Genomic DNA, 12,270 nt, shown 5'->3' with positions numbered 1-12,270 from the left:
CCTTTCTGCAATGCTTTCTCTTAAAACACTGCTGGGTAATCGGGTAGTGAATAGCTGAAGATGGTTCAGTAGCGTTCCTGGTAATATTTACATTGGTAATGGCTTAGCCTAAATGCTTTGGAACATGAGGAACTATCTCTGTGACATGGGCATCAGTTGAACCCAAGAGCCTTTCCCAAGCAGCCCTATAACCTATGAAAAGTAGGGTTACTTCCTCTCCATTCTTTCTGTAAAAATGAGACATGCAAGGTTTCTCATTCATGCTCTCTTCTCTTCTCCCATTCCCTCACCGCCTTTAAAAAACTTTAACCAGAAATAAATTGATATCAAGGCCTCTTCTGAGAAATTTAACATATTTCCCTCTATATCAATTTTTTAAATGTTTTTTTTTTATTTCAGAGAGGAAGGGAGAGAGAGAGAAAGAGAGAGAGAGAGAGAAACATCAATGATGAGAGAGAATCATTGATCAGTATGTGGTCTGACTGAGAATGGAAGTGACCTCCTGGCTTATGGGTCCATGCTCAATCCCTGAGCCATGCCCTGATCCTCTATATCGATTTCAAATTCCCTCTATGGTGTTCTCCAACCCCTTACATTTTATTAGTTTCTTTCAATAACTTAAGTGTCACAAATTTTCATGCACCTTAATCCCACAATTCTGTTAAGGTTAGAAGGGAATATTACATTTGTGTTTCTGATCAGGAAGCCGAGGAAGAGGTGACTTGGCAAAGTCAGAAAAGCAAAGATGGGTTAATACGAGGGTTTCTGATTCCTGAGCCAGTCCAGGTATTGCAGCTATTACTCTACCACGTAAAAAGCAGTGTGTATGCTATCTTCCTTTTATGGATTTATTCACACTCATGGAAACAGGAGAAAGAAGACAACCAAACCCCATGTACTGCAGGCAGTAGTGTGACTCAGCTCGCCAATAAGCCAGAGTAACCAGGCTACCTGCCAGGATAGACTTAGTGTTGACAGAAGCTTGACTAAAAAATATCTATATATAGCAAGAGCCAAAAATGAATGCAGTTTACAAATAATAAGTGAAATATTTATTTTTAAGTAGAACTCTGTGCTTGAATGATGAAATGTATATATGACATTGCTATAGATAGTTCTTGAGAAAATGGTAGGAGACCCTGCATGTTCCCATTGTGTTAGACATTTGTTGATTTTTATCTCAACAGTAGAGGCCCAATGCATGAAATTTGTGCAAGAGTAGGCCTTCCTTCCCCCGGCTGCAGGCACCAGCTTCCCTCTGGCACCAGGGTCCTGGGCTTCCTTCCAACTGCCGCAGGCACCTAGGACCTGGGCTTCCCTCGCAGCCCCGACTTCTTCCGGAAGGATGGAAGGACAGAAGGACATCTGGAAGGATGTCTGGTCTAATTAGCATATTATGCTTTTATTATTATAGATCAGTGATTCCCAAAGTGGGTGCTACCGCCCCCTGGTGGGCGCTGCAGCAATCCAGGGGGAAGGTGATGGCCACAGGTGCATTTGTTTTAACTTTTTTTGTATTACCTTTCTATTCTGAGTTCAATAAATAGTTTCATAATTTCAAACTTCAATGTTTCTAATTTACACCTTTCTTTACTATATTTTACGAAAAAGGTAGAAACATTAATACATATATCTTTCTGTTTAATTGCTATTAAAATTTTTTAAAAAAATTAATTTCCAGGGGGCGCTGAGTAATATTTTTTCTGGAAAGGGGGCGGTAGGCCAAATAAGTTTGGGAACCACTGTTATAGATAGATTGCATGTTGAATTATTTTCTATTATTACTGAAAGGTGACTGTTGGGTGGTACTGCTTCTAGAAAATTCCTTCCTCCATCTCAGTCCTTTTGTCTATATGAGTGTGAAGGCCCAATTGTTTGCTTCGCTTTTCTTAAGTCAAACTTACCTATTATCCCCATCATAGAGCTTTGTTTTTTCCCCTCAACCAGACAAATGGGTGTTTTGATTTGTATTTGTTTATTAAATTTTTTAATGGTAAATCTATAAATTTTTATAAATTCAGATAGTGAGGCTAAATGATCATGAAAGTAGTACCCTTCTTGCTTTTAAATTTATCTTTATTGTTCAAAGTATTACATATATTCCCCTTTCCCCACTTTGATCCTCTCCACCCCTAACCACTGCCCCCAGGCAGGCTACACTATCTCCTGTGTTATAAATAAATGCATGTATATTCTTTGGTTAATCTCTACCTGTCCTCCCATCCCCTCTTCTTTCTTGAGGAAATTATCCACACAATGAGTTTATCTGGGATTGTAGGTTAGAAGTTGAATAGGAGGATCTATTTATCATGAAGATGGTAACTATATGAGAAGCACTCAAATCTAAACTTAACCTTTTTGAATAAATTTCATTTTTCATCATGTAATTTTTCCTAGAAGACTAAAACATCCAGAAAGTGATTTTCATCCCATCTAGAATGTTCTCTCTTACACACATTCTTTAAAACATTTATCATACACATTCCTCACCATGATCAAAGGTGAATCTACCTTTTATTTTTTTTATCTTTACACTCATTCATTGTCAGTAACCATGAAATGTCTGGAAAACATGGTACCAAGTTCTTTTGAGCTATGGTACTTCTTTCATTTCTGAACCAAACTTTACACTTGTTTATACCTTCCAACTTTTGACATATTTTCACTGGGAACTTGGTTATTAGCATATTTATGAGAACTAAGTTCATACCACTGTTTCAGTTAAATGTTTAAAGCACAAAAACAGATGTCTTTTATCTTATTTCAGTGAATTTCATTCTGTGTGAAATAAAACTCCCACATTCATTTATTTCTCCTACATATTGTCATTTGCTTTTATACATTTACCTTGAACTAAATAGAAGTTTGTCTCCCTTCAATTTAGAGAGTGATTTAGGGAACACATATACTACCTTTCTCTCCTAAGAAATCCCAAGGATTAATTTTGTTCATTTAAACGAATATAACCAGTATAAAACCTTCAGATTCAAAATAAGTATTGCTATTAGAATTTGAATCATATAATAGCACAAACATGGGTAAGCTCTATTTTCCATAATGAAATGTTCATTGTAAAAAGTGTACCAGTCGGACCACCCCTTGAGATAACTACCACTGATATTTAGGATGTTCTACTGGAATATTTTACGAATTCATTTATACATAGAACTTGAAATGCACCTGTGCAGGTATATTCCAATCCCCTTTCTTAGACATATGCTTTTCCGCCCTGCCTCTCTCCCAGGAGGCACCAAGGCTCCCCTTGCCCTCTGGCTTCTTTTAGTTCAACATGTGTAAAGGCCTCGAAGATGAAAAGGAGAGAGGAGAGGGAGATCAGGTTTCTATTTTCTTGGCTCCATCCTTCCAAGGTTGCTTCAAGCAACCTTGACCATGGCTCCCAGTTCCTTTCAATGTTGACTTGCTTAGACAACTCTGGGTTCTAGGAACTGCTCCTCCCCTGGTCCCTGGCATGCAGGATGCTAAGTTCTTGTGTGGAGCACCATGGGTTTTGTGAATACCCCACCTTCATCTTTGTAAATGGTTCATTTCTTCAACCATCTGAGAAGTATCCTGCTTTGGGTGTGCTGTTTCTAGTGGGAGTAGTGACTCAGCTTTTTTTAAAATTTTTTATTTGCTTAATTTTTACTGTTGAGAGTATAACAGATGTCCCTCTTTTTCCCCACCATTGCCCCTCTCCACCCGGTTCCCACCCCATGCCAGGCCTTTGCCATCATACTGTCTATATCTGAAGGTAATGTATATATGCATTGCCTGCTTTTTATTACAAGATGTGAATTGAACATACTGGCTTGTTGTTCAGCATTATTTTACTATATTCCAGTAGCTTCATGCTGCACATATAACCTCATTGAGCATTTTCCTTGTTGCCTATTTTCATTATACATGGCAGCAATGAGCTCCTCTAGACGTGTACACCCTCTGTTGTTTCCTTAGAAGTTCCCAGAAGTGCACTGATAGAAGACATTCCCAGATGGCATTTTATTATCAGTGCTGCAGATTTATTATAAAAGAAACCCTCTCTATCGATCATCCATTGAATGGACCTCAAGCAGAACAACACTCACTCTTACTTCCTATTGATTGGAAAGGTGAGACAGTAGACCTCCAAGTTTTCCTCAGGATTCATTCTAAGTTATGTTTACTCACTAGGTCACCAACTCACTATTTTTAATTAGCAGCAGGAGCTCTTTTATGCCTAGAAATGAGGTCAAGTGGGGTCACATAAGCCCCACTGCCCAAAGGCTGTGCAGGGCAGTGTGCTGGACACCCCTCAGCGTGCGTCTGGCCAGGCTTCGCTCATCCCTTAGTCCAAGGCTTCCCTATTCAGACATGAAGGATGTGTCCCTGCAGCAGTAACAGAAGACCCGAGAGAACCCCACACACCCAAGGACACTTGGGGACAAAGCTATCTACCGAAGTACTCACAGAATTAATATACAGTGCCCTGGCCAGCCGGCGTGACTCAGTGGTTGAGTATCTACCTATGAACCAGGAGGTCACTGTTTGATTCCCAGTCAGGCCATATGCCTGGGTTGTGGGCTCAATCCAAATGTGGGGCATGCAGGAGGCAGCTGATCAATGATTCTCTCTCATCATTGAGGTTTCTATCTCTCTCTCCTTCTTCCTTCCTCTCTAAATAAATTTATATATATTATATACCTTTGGCAACTTCAAGTTCACTTCAGAGTTGAATGAGTCCTTTCGATCTTTTTTCTCTCACCCATCCACAGTAATGCAAGACTAACCATTATGGCCATTGTTTCCATCTCTTAAATGCCCTTTTATACTCTCAAAGGATTGAAAGAGTTGAAATACAAATAAAACAAAAACTCAGGCTTTTGGTTTTCTTTTTGATAAAATTATAGAATTATACATTTAATACAACTCAAATACTCAATTTGTAACTATAATCCTGACCTACTTGATACAGAAATTGTCACCAGAGTTATCAGCATGTTTCTACATTTTGGCTGAAAGCCCGGAAAGGATAGATTTACAGAATGAGAATCTGGAGGGTTTTATAAATATTATAAGTACTGTTCTCACTGAGGAAAGTATGTAAAGAAGGTAGCAACTTTTCTAAGGGAAATGTAAAATTTTAATACAGATCATTTTCTTGAAAATACTCTCCCATTATTTCTACCTCTTATTAACCAAAAATCAAGCCATCATTGTTTCTAAAAAACAAATAAAAACAATGAAAGTATCTCTCCTCCTTCTGACTTTCATATTCAGTGTGTATTTTTAAAAAGTGGTTTGTTCAGAGACTTGACTTCCTCAAACTATTTTGGGGGTGTCCAATATTTTTCTATGAGATTATTATGGATAAATGTGTGTCTTTGAGTTTTCATTCTATAATAATATTTTAAAAAATGAAAATTTTAATGCTAATGAGATCCTGATTAATCACCTTATATCAGGTGCCATTCAACTTAAAAATGATTTACCATGATGGACTAGAGGCCCAGTGCCCAAAATTCATGCATGGGGCATGGGGGGGGGGGAGTGGAGGGAGGGGATCTTTTAGCCCGACCTGCACCCTCTCGCAATCCAGGACCACTGGCTTCTAACTGCTTGCCTACCTGCCTGTCTCATCACTCCTAAGCACTCACCTGCCTGCCTCATCGCCCCTAATCACTTTGCTTGTCTGTCTGATGCCACTAACTGCTCGCCTGCCTGCCTGCCTCATCACCCCTAACCCCTCTGCCTGCCTTCCTGATCGCCCCTAACCACCTGCCTCTGCCTTAACCCCTGCCACCACGGCTTCATCCTGTAGGACTTTCAGAATGACGTCCAGAAGGTCATTCAGCTATCTGGTCTAATTAGCATATTATGCTTTTTTATTATAGATAAGAAATCATAAGAAGAGAGAGAGAGAGAAAAGTATTCCTTAAATAATGTGTTGCTCTTAAGTTAAAGCTATTGGAAGCCCATAAAGCTTTACTAAGCAAAGTTTCACTGGAGATGGAATACAGAAAACTGTAGGGAGAATTAAGTCAATATATGACAAGTAATAGCACAGCCATGTGGAATTTGTAAAAATGTCCATTGTAAAATCCAGCAATGGACTCACATTGCAAATGGTAACTTAGTTTCATCTGAACAGCATCACCAGTGAGAATATATTCAGGCTGCTATTTTGGACTTACAGTTTTATTTGTACACTAGAGGACCAGTGCATGAAATTCATGCACAGGGTAGGGTGTCCCTCAACCCGGCCTGCATCCTCTTGCAATCCAGGACCCCTCGTAGGATGTCAGGCCTAAACCGGCAGTTGGACATCCCTCTCGCAATCCGGGATGCTGCATGCACCAGTGACCATACTTTTCATACAGGTGAAAGGCATCTTGCTGTTGTATGGGCAGCTACATTTTTTGCCCTGATTATAAAAAGTAGTACATAACATGATCCTTCTGAGGCAGTTGTACCATTTTCCCCATCTTATGGGTGGAAAAACTGAAGCAGAGAGAAGTTAAGTAACTGGCTTTGTCACACAGTTATAAGTGTCAGAATCAGGGCTGACCACAAAATGTGCAAGCCAGAGTCTATGCATGGTATCGCTGCATCATCCTGTTTTTTCAGTGTTAGAATAGCCTTGCCAGGTTTTAATTTTTAAATCTAAGAGACTATTCCCAATATATAACGTAGGGTACCTAGGCATCTGTGGGGTGACTGGCAGGCGGGGCAATCCGGGGCCTGCTAGCCAGCCCTGCCCCCCAGAGCCGCCCCTGGTATCCTCCCTCTCGGGGGCAGGGCGGGGAGGGATAGATGTTCCTGCATTGAGCATCTGTCCCCTGGTGGTCAGTGCACGTCATAGCAACCGGTCGTTACACTGTTAAGTCAATTTGCTTATTAGGGTTTATTATATAGGATTTTGGGGGTTTTTACTCACATAAGGGCTAATTTTCTGTTTATATGCACATGAATAATATTAAAATAAAAGTAATTTAATCAAAAGTTGGCATTTGTGAGAAAATTTCACTTGATATACGTTACGTTTATTGCTAAAGTTTTAGACACACTCAATGTTGGTTATTCTCTTATCATCCAGAAACAGAATTCTATTTCTTTGTGAACCATGCTTTTCCCACCTCTACCTCTCCTATGTGTTCAATTAGCCATTCAGGGGTGGAGGTTAAATTGTAGTCTCCCCAGAAGTAAGTCAGGAATTTCTGCAGAAAATGCGAGTATTGGTTCTGGTATATACAGCCCTTTCACAATAAAACATAAATTTCGAAAGACAAGGGCCAGAAGTTACTTTACAGAGAACACAAGAAACCAAGTGAACAAATGTGTCACTTCCCCGGGAAACGTGAGGTTGTGGGTGAGGATTTAAGGCCTGAGCTCACTGCTAGCCCAGGCTACCAGGTGGCTTCTCTCTTGTCACTGTGTGTGTCAACAGCGCCATATATGTCTAACCATGTGGCCTTGGCTCCAGTCTACTCCACACCGTCTTTCTCACCACTGCCCAAATAATCTTGCCAAACATATTTTTCACTGGCTCACCAATCTTCCATGGTCTTTCTGTCCAAAAGGCTTACCTAATCCTTCAGCTGTCCTCCGCCTGAGCCTGTTTTTCCAAACTGTCCCCTCGTCACCGCAGCAGGGCCTTCTGCTCAGAGAGCGTGCTGTGCGCGCTGATGCTGAGCTGCGCCCGTCCTCCGTGACTCCCCCCTCCCTGACTCCCGCTCTGCACAGTCGAAGTGCATGTCGCACCTCTGAACCCTCATTTCAGATAACACGCAGGTCACTAATGCCTCATGAATTTATATTTTCTAGTATTTAAAAATGCTTCCCATACTTCTCCAATGAGATTATACATTTCTTGGAGGTGGAATTTCATTTCACGTGGTACCTAGAATGGTTTTACTCTGCCATTGCACCCAATAACAGTTCTTTTGCTGAACTGATAAATTAAGTTTGATTTTATATTTATTCTATTAAAATGGTGAACCGATTACACTGTTGCATTATTCATATGCCCTGTTATGCTATTCTGAAATGAAACCACTGACTCCATGGGAATAAAATAAAACAACTACACCGAAATATTTTGGTGAGAGGTCAGAAGCCTGGAGTTCTAAATTAGCTGCATGAACTAAGAATATGGGTGCTCCTTATATGTAAGCTGCCCCTTTAAGAGCTAAGAACTGCTAAGCTCCACACCTCATTTACTAAATCCTCAGCATCACAGTTAGTATGCAATGAGAAAATATGGAAGGGGCATTTTGCAAAACTAAAAGTACCTGAGTGTGGGTGTGTGTATGCAAAGACTATATAAAGGAACATTTATATATAATCATTAATACAACTAACTTTTTTGAGTACTTTTATCTTCTTATATGTAGATGAAAATCAAGCAAACTTCATAGATATCTTACACAACATCTCCACATTTTCACGGAATCGCTCTCTCTTTTTGAGGGACACCCTTCATGGCTCCATGAAATGCATTCAGCCTCACCTGTGTGGATGACCTGGGGATGTAGGGAGTGTCAGACGGCTTCAGATCTGTGGTTCGGTTGGTCCCTGAGTCCACCCGGAGTGTTGCCTTTCATGGTGGTACACAAGGCCATTTTATAGGAGAGCATGGTTGACCACCGTGATGTCAACCTCTGAAACTCAGAAAAGTTTGTTCTTCTACAAAAACCATCCCAGTCTCAGTTGCAGAGGATCTCTGATTTGCCTGGTCCTGGAGAACAGCGAGGCAGGGGGTGTAACACCATAGAGAGCGTCCATGCGCTGCTTTTCTGTGAGCAGTAATAATAGCTCTTATGACACAAGCACACATGGAAGTGGGCACCACACAGGGTTTCCTACTAAATGAATGTCTAACTAAATGAGAACAACTTTGTTCATAAAATGTGCTAGCCTGCAGGTGTGGCTCAGTGCTTGAGCATGGACCTCAGAACCGTGAGGTTACAGTTCAATTCCCGGCCAGGCACGTGCCCAGGTTGTGGGCTCCATCCCCAGTAGGAGGCGTGCAGGATGCAGCCTATCGATGATTCTCTTCCATCATTGATGTTTCTATCTCTCTCTCCCTCTCCCTTCCTGTCTTAAATCACTAGAAATATTTAAAAAAAGAAAAACAGGCAAAAACAGTAATAACTTTACATGCAATTAATTCCAGGGCTTTGAAAGAATGACAGTTTGAAGTAACGTCTTCAAAGACACATTTTTCAAGAAAGATTTTATGAATTAATCGTACAATCACATTTAAAGCAGACCATGTATCGCGGGCCTTTCTAATGAGTGTGATCCTGGGCATTCTGGCCATTCAGCTGCAGACTAATTAACATTTATTTATTTGTTTTGACAGGCCGGGAATCTTCCAATTCAGTTAGGCAACAAAGTGCACATTCTTAATTTCTCCCTCACATCTTCCAGAGAACTCACAGAGAAAAGTGCTATTTCATTAGGCTCTGACCTTTATCGGGCCAGCATCCTTATTAGTCAAATCGGATGGAAGTGCCTTTAGGGTAATACAATGAATATTTATTGGGAACTGGCATTTGGCCAACTTTTCTGTGCCCTAAAGGCATAAATATTATAGACCAGAGAGTTTCAACCCCCGTGCATTTAGCCTCCTTTTCCTGCCACGTGTGTGCATGGCACTAGTGTCTGTGAGGCACTTTCCACAGCTGATTTGTCAAAGGCTCACCTGCAGTTGGGCATTGCTGTGCAGTCATGAGATGCTAAGTGCTGTAAATTCTGGTTAACTATCTCAATGAAGTTGTCGACATATACAGGAGTGTGTGCTAATCATCTTAGTCTCCTAAATTTTGAGTAAGTGGCTTTTTAAAATGTGTGTGTGTGTGGGGGGGCAGTAGTGACAATGACAATGGCTTGTGTCCCTGACACCAGTCTTTGGGACAGAGTGTGGAGAGCTGGCCAGCATTGTCATTTAGAACATTCACGCTGCTGTCATGACGTTTTCGTGTGGACAAGGTGTTGGCCACACCTCTCCGCAGAATCACTGTAGCTGGATGAACAGGTAAGCTGAGCTCTGGATATGGCACTTACAACTCGCTAAAGAGAGCCAATGCCGTTATTTTCAACGCCCGAAGATCTTGAACAGCGTGTGAGGGCTGCTTCAATGCAGAGGAATTCCCCATATTACCCATTCGACTACCCTGGGATGTTGCGGCCCTCACTTCTCTAAATCACCATAAGTGATGAGGGGCAGCTGGAGAAATATTAAATTTTCATCACTTTCCCTGCTCCGCTACTACTTTTAATGTTTAATTTGCGTTTGTGTTGAATACTCATTCCTTTTTATGCCCTAAATAGTTTTGTTAAAAATGATACGCTCATAAAAACACAGGGGCTGATTTTTATTAATTTAATATTTAATAAGTATTGTGCACAAGTAGGAACGCTATGAATCATTTTGATTGTTATCGAACTTGTCAGCCTTAATGCAGTGTACTCTCTCTTTCTTTGAACTTGAAAACAAATGTGTCTTTTTATGAAATTTCATTCAATCTGCTTGGTATTATAGTCGTTTGGGTGGAACCTTGCCTAAAGAATAACCCCCAACAGCCTCAGCTCTGCACCGACTAGCTTGCTGGTCTTGTTAAGACCACAATAAATATTGGTTGAAGGAATAAGTAATTATTGTCAAACAGAATTCACTACCAATATAAACTATGGACTTACAAATTCTGTAATAGATTTTTAAATTAACCAGACCTCGGCAATGTAGGCAAACATTTTCAGAGAAGCTGGCGAGGTGGATGTGAATCAAGTGTGTGCAGGAAATACAAATATTGATAAACATAAAACACAATTTCCTGTTTTAGAAAGTGGAAACTACAAACAGGGTTGGAGAATAAGAAAGAAAGAGTTGGAAAATAAATCTGTGCGGTATCTGGAGCCATTTCACAGAGGTAAGAAAGTTGTACAAGAGAGGGAGTGCAACCCGGGCAAGCCCAGCCTTGCCTGCCAGGCGGGAAGTCAGATTCGATGCGTGTGAAGCAGCCTTCGCAGCAGATTGCCTGTCCCCTCTGTGCAAGGCCCGTGCTCCGTGCAGGAGAGGGAAATGCTTTAGATCAGAGAGGATCGTCACCATCCTCCGGGAACGCCAAGTCCTCCAAGGAAGGCAAGTACGGGCAAGTACGAGTAAGTCCAGCAACACTGTGAACAGCTCAGTGCTCTGCAGTCCCCGCTGAGACTCTTAGATAATAAAAACCTCAGGAAGCCAGAGGCTGGCGAGCAATAGGTTGTCTGAGATAATAAATATGAAAATGCTGTGCAAACTGCCAGGTGAGGTACAAATGTGAAATATAACCATTATGCGGCTCGCTAGAAGGAAGGCCGCAATTTTCTGGCTGGCCCTTCTGAAATGATGTGCAGGTGAGTCCTAGAGACACATCCACCACCGGCTGGATAATGGCAGGAAGCTGATCTGGGGGAGAAAAGAGAGCAAGAGTTAGGGATTATTAGTAAGAATTTACATTTTTTTTCTTATTGAGCCTTCAGAGTTCCTAATATCCACATTGGGTAATAACAGGAGCTCATATTTAAGTCGAAATTCTAGTGATTTATTTGCACTCCCTGTTCCCATAATCACTGTCATGCATGATAAGTAGATTTCTCAGTCAGTCCACAGGGCTGGTTCACAGTGTGTGTATGAACCACAGTGTCTATCTGTATGTCACAGTGGTCACCAAGCTTACCTGGAACTCCATTAGTGAAAATATTTTAAGGATGTATGCCCAAGACATGTACATATATTCATTTATAAGTCCCTCGCAGGCATTTTACACTAATATATCATGTGCCTTATAAAACACTCATAAAAACAGAAAGTCAACGAGGATGAGACTCCCGGAATTCTATTTACACCTCACCTTGATGAGTGTTCATGTATATTGCATCCTGGTACATGGCTGTTATTTTAGTAGTACAAGTATTGGCATGAGAAAAGTCATATGCTTTTTTTTCTCTGCCTGATAAAATCAACTTTGTTCTTAGCGCCATTGAAGCCTAATTGACATATAAAAATTTTAGTATATGTAAAGTGTACATTGTGATGATCTGATATATGTATACATTATGAAAGGATGTCCCCATCTAGGTATTTAACACATTCATCACTACATATATTCCTGTGTGTTTTTAAGTGAGAACATTTAAGTTCTACTTTCTTAGTGAATTTCAATGATACAATACAGTGCTGTCATGTATACGCACCATCTCTTGCGTTAGAGCTTCTGAGCTGTGTGTCTTCTACCCAGGCCTCTGGCC

Source organism: Myotis brandtii, unplaced genomic scaffold (genome assembly GCF_000412655.1).
Source record: "Myotis brandtii unplaced genomic scaffold, ASM41265v1 scaffold802, whole genome shotgun sequence".
NCBI lineage: Eukaryota > Metazoa > Chordata > Mammalia > Chiroptera > Vespertilionidae > Myotis > Myotis brandtii.
Note: the sequence above shows the minus strand (reverse complement) of the source record.